Source organism: Carassius gibelio, chromosome B5 (genome assembly GCF_023724105.1).
Source record: "Carassius gibelio isolate Cgi1373 ecotype wild population from Czech Republic chromosome B5, carGib1.2-hapl.c, whole genome shotgun sequence".
NCBI lineage: Eukaryota > Metazoa > Chordata > Actinopteri > Cypriniformes > Cyprinidae > Carassius > Carassius gibelio.
Genome location: NC_068400.1, coordinates 1,531,179 through 1,536,192, shown reverse-complemented (window position 1 = coordinate 1,536,192; position 5,014 = coordinate 1,531,179). Strand labels below are relative to the sequence as shown.

General features: G+C 33.7%; 1 long non-coding RNA gene across 2 annotated transcripts; it reads right to left on the bottom strand.

The window, feature by feature from the left end:
• Positions 1-1,042: 1,042 nt before the first annotated feature.
• LOC127958092 (uncharacterized) lies at positions 1,043-4,460 on the bottom strand. 2 transcript variants are annotated; one of them, XR_008153970.1, is made up of 5 exons: positions 3,551-4,460; positions 2,840-3,451; positions 2,567-2,634; positions 1,754-1,771; positions 1,043-1,217 (listed from the first exon to the last, which is right to left on the bottom strand). It is a non-coding gene; the product is annotated as an uncharacterized LOC127958092 (long non-coding RNA). The 2 variants fall into 2 exon arrangements; XR_008153969.1 differs by having other exon boundaries at positions 2,840-4,440.
• Between the last annotated feature and the right edge of the window lie 554 nt (positions 4,461-5,014).

The window sequence follows — 5,014 nt, the reverse complement described above, 5'->3', positions numbered from 1 at the left end:
TCTTGTTTAAACACCCTAGATTATATTTTAATTTACTACATAACAAATATTTCGCTAATACACATATAAATATAGCCTACCGCTTTGTGGAAATTAATTATTTATTATCTCCATGCGCGATCGCGGTTGATTAAGTTATAATCAAACAGCACTTTGTCAGTTGGCATTTCATGATTAAACATTAGATTAAATTTAGATCATAAAATGCCAACTGACAAGTGCTGTTTAACTTTATATAGTCTCGGGAAAAAAAGTTCGTTCATATTGCTCAGCACCTGGGTTGATGATCAGGAAGCCTCAAGCAATGCCACTGAATGAAACTTTTGACAAGATTATCTTGTTTAAACACACTAGATTATATTATCATTTACTACATAACAATTATTTCGCTAATACACATATACATATACCGCTTTGTGGAAATTAATTATTTATTATCTCCATGCGCGATCGCGGTTGATTAAATTATAGTCAAACAGCACTTTGTCAGTTGGCATTTCATGATCTAACGTTAGATTGAATCTAGATCATAAAATGCCAACTGACAAGTGCTGTTTAATTTTATATAGTCTCGGGATAAAAGTTCGTTCATATTGCTCAGCACCTGACTGGGTTGATGATCAGGAAGCCTCATGCAAGGCCACTGCATGAAATTTTTGAAGGAATCCCAGATAGCAAACAGTCATTGAAACTATGCTGAATCAACATCCCGTTGTCAACATTAAGTCATTGAATCAACATCGAACTCTGATGTTGATTCAACATCATTTTGCACCCTGATTTAATATTGAAACAATGTTGAAATTCTGTCCATAGATCAACGGAATTTCAATGCTATTTCAATTATCAGGAATATTGAAACAATGTTGAAATTTCAACTGAACCAAGGATCAACGTGATTTCAATGGAATTTCAATCGTTTTAAAATGTTAATTTTAAATGTAATGCCATAAATTGAATAGCCTGCTTTATCTACAGCCAGGATGTAAAAAATTAATGGAACATTTAAAATCTTGTATAAAACACAGAACACACCACACTATTTAAAATCAAATTCATGTTTATTAGCTTCTCTACTCTTTATTTACATTTCATTGTCATCTGATGCCTGCATAAGTTGTCGTCCAGTCCCTCCTGCCCAGTCTGGCGAATAGCGCAGCCACTTTTGGGTGAAAATTGGGTGATGGTAGCTGTCCCCATCTGCTGAGTAAGAGCATCTAAAACAGAAAATAAAATCACAATGCAAAACAAATATAGCATTTAAGTTAAACAGAACATATATTTGAACAAATTCAGTAGCCTAGGCCTATGATTTTTCAATGATCAGATAAGGCAATAAGTCCTTGTGTTGTAGGCTAGATCATATTTCCCCTATATTCAAAGCACTTTTCAAAACTGCCTGTTCATGGATGTATTCGAATTAAAGGGAGGCAAAAAGGATTAGCTTGCAGTGACCTCTTTCATAAGGAAAATGTATGAGGCCAATTGACTCAAAAATGTTTATGTTTATTATTTTATTGGTTCAGAAGTAGTTGTTAACTCCACAAATTTAATATAAATAACTGGATACTTATTAAATAGTTAATGTAGATTAGAGTTACCATAGACAAAAGATGTTTTGACAAAATAATCATAGACAAAAACCATTGCATTCAGTTTTTGACGAGGTTTTGGGCTGGAAAACCAATTGCAAGTGGTGCAAGTTGTTTGCAGAAATAAAATAAAATGAAATCAAAAATGTTGTTTTGCTTACTTGGTGTGCAATAGTGATCTGTAAAAGAACAGAAAAGAAAAAAATATCTGTTAAAAACAGCAATTAAAATTCACAATCATACAGGGTGACTGTACTTTATACATATGTACTCCGGTAACCAATCTGTTATTAAAAATTTAAAAATAAAGAATATAAACGACATAATATACAAATTAAATATACAGTGGTTTATTCTTTTCAGCTACAGTTGATGTAATAGTAGCATTCAAGAAATAAATGTAAAATATAAAAAGCGAAATACACTTTAATGTAGGCATATAAAATATACAATTCTCATTAAAGCTAATGAATTACGCCCCATTAACTGGACTCCCCCGGCCTCTCAGATCACCATAAATGTTAAAGGGATTTGAATGCTAAAATATGCTATTTTTTATGCTGCACTTTCTTCCTATAGTGAATATCAAGCTACAATATATCTGTTTGTCAGCTCAAAAGTTTCAGTGGTAGAACTTTTGCCTGGCGTGTCAGAGGTCCGGGTTTGGGTATTAAAATGAAGTACAATAGTTGTGCAAGTACAATGCTGTATCACTTGCGACGCAAACATCCAAAAGCAAATGAAAGCCGATGAGTACAACTGATGAGTAGTTTACACTTTAGATTAGGGGGTGCAGAAAGCTTAGTAAATTATTTATAATGTTTATTGAGATAATAGTACAATGTTGACATTTCAATGATTTATAAGTGATTAATAATATATTAACTAGTAACTATTAACCATTAAGGATTTTGTTTGATTCAGTTGTTTACTGAAGGCCCTGACTGAAACCCCAGGGTACTCAGGGTACTTACTGTCTGACAGCAGGTTCACTCAGACTCTGCTCATCATCACTGAAGAGTCCAGGAACAAAACAAGCAATCTGACACAGAGACAACAATATTTACTCTGCAGTTCCAGGTTCATTAGAAGGAAACAAGATAAAGCAGAGGTAAAATGCAGATAAAAGACAGAATAATATATATAACAACAATAATAACATATGTAATATACAAATTCTACTACTAATAATATAATCTTAAAATAACAGAATCTATATTTTTAATTTTAGGATGAGTGTGACTTACGTTTTGATGTCAGGGACTTCTTAAATTTGGCGAAATATATTCTGAAAAAGGCATATTAATGTATTTCATGAGCTTCTTTCATGAGCTTCTTTTCATGAGTTCACCTGTATTTCTAAGTCAGTATCTCCCTTCAGCCACATTTCTGAAGGGAGATACTGACTTAGAAATACAGATTTACTGAAGAAGCTCATGAAATACATTAATATGCCTTTTTCAGAATATATTTCGCCAATTTTCTTTTCAAAAATCTTGGAGTTTAACTTTGTTCTGTATAGTTTCTTTCTGTCCACCTGAAATCACAGAACAATTTGTATTAATATCTGTTTATCATGAAATATCAAAACTCATGTGAACTTGTTTTCAGCCGATTAACGTTACACTCTCAGTGTAAGTGACGTCATCGATTCAGTAAATCAGCCTTTTCTAAAAAAAAAAAAAAACACTGACAAATCACCAGCAAAACATTCAGAGCCATCAAAATATCTCATACACACACGACGATTTGATGAAAAGCCCAGAGTTTCATCAAAAAGAGCTCAAAATTAGCCTAACATTACCTGAAAACTGCTAAGATAGATGCTAACGGACTTTTTCGAAGACACTAAACCATTTCTATAAAATAAATTTAATTGAAACATGTCAATAACAAGTAAGAAACGTGTCAGAAACATTTGTATATCATATTTGTGTGATTTTAGCGACTAAACTTACCTAAAACAGCGTAAACCGCAGCGAGAGACGGAGATTACTGCTTGCCAGTAACGTTTTTTGTGTTGACTCCCCGTTTCCATGGCAACTCTGCTCCTCGCGCAGAACTCACCGCACACACAGCATTCACACAAACAAACATCTAGAGTTAAAACATTACATTTATAATGTACAGCCTCATTCAATAATCACTCACTATAGTAAGATTAATATAGTAGAATATAGTAGATTCTTTCTGGCAGCCTGTAAAAGAGTGAAAAACACGACGATAAAGCAGTCAGGACTTCTCTTTAATAAACTGCTTTTACATTTTCCCTCCGAGAAACTGCTGGACACGAAAGGCTTTAATATTAATTTACCGTTACCGTTGTCTAAACAAGTTAACGGTAACATTATTTGAAAATGAGCCAGTCTCTTCAGCTGCCCACAGACTGTATAAAAACACACCGCGTGCCTGTGCTGTCTGGGTTCATATCGAACATTAAGCAAGCTTACCTGTACTTGTGCCAAGGGTCCAGAAATGAGCTGTGTCCGGTGCAGTACGTTGGGTATAACCACCCGTTGATCTCCCGGTCAACCAAAAATCGATGGATTTTCAATCATATTTCCCGGTCAACTATATTTCGATGCATTTTCTATCATATTTCCCGGTCAACTATATTTCGATGCATTTTCTATCATATTTCCCGGTCAACGATATTTCGATGACTTTTCAACAACCGCATCGTTTCTCTGTCCACTATAAATCAATTACTTTTCAACACATTCAGGGATCACCCGGTAACCAAATATCAATGCTTAATCAATCCTAAAGATAACTATGGATCAATGTTGTTCCAATATTGTTGCCATCAACATTAATAACATAAGGTTTTCATCGATATGATAATGGTGATTCAACATTTATTTTGCATTGAAATTTCAATATCAACCATAATGATGATTCAGATGGAAAAACAATGTTTATTCAATGTTGGCTTGCTGTCTGGCAAGCAGGCTTACAGGGCAGAATGCTGAAAGACTCTGTTTTCTACACTAAAACCTAGTTCTGCTTAACTGGGAGTATTAAGTTACACTACTAAATAGCTATGCACTCCTAAATAGCCCTCCCGCCCCCACCAATATGTTAGAATCATTTTTGTGCTTTATTTTTTTACCCGTTTTTATTTTTTTACCTCATCAAAGCTTTTATTTTAAAACAAAGACACTTGCACTTGCACAGTGCACTTAAATTTTTTGGACTCAGACCCCTCTATTTATTTGTGTATAAATATAAAGTTTTTTTTGTATGCAAGGAAGGAGTGATTGTTATAAATAAAATGTTTTTTTTCAGCTCATTTGTGTTGTAATAATTGTCAGAAACAGAAGTATAACAGTAAATAAATATCGGTTCTGCATATCGGTTATCGGGTACATAAACATGCAAATAATCGGTATCGGTATCGGTTATAAAAAATCAATATCGGT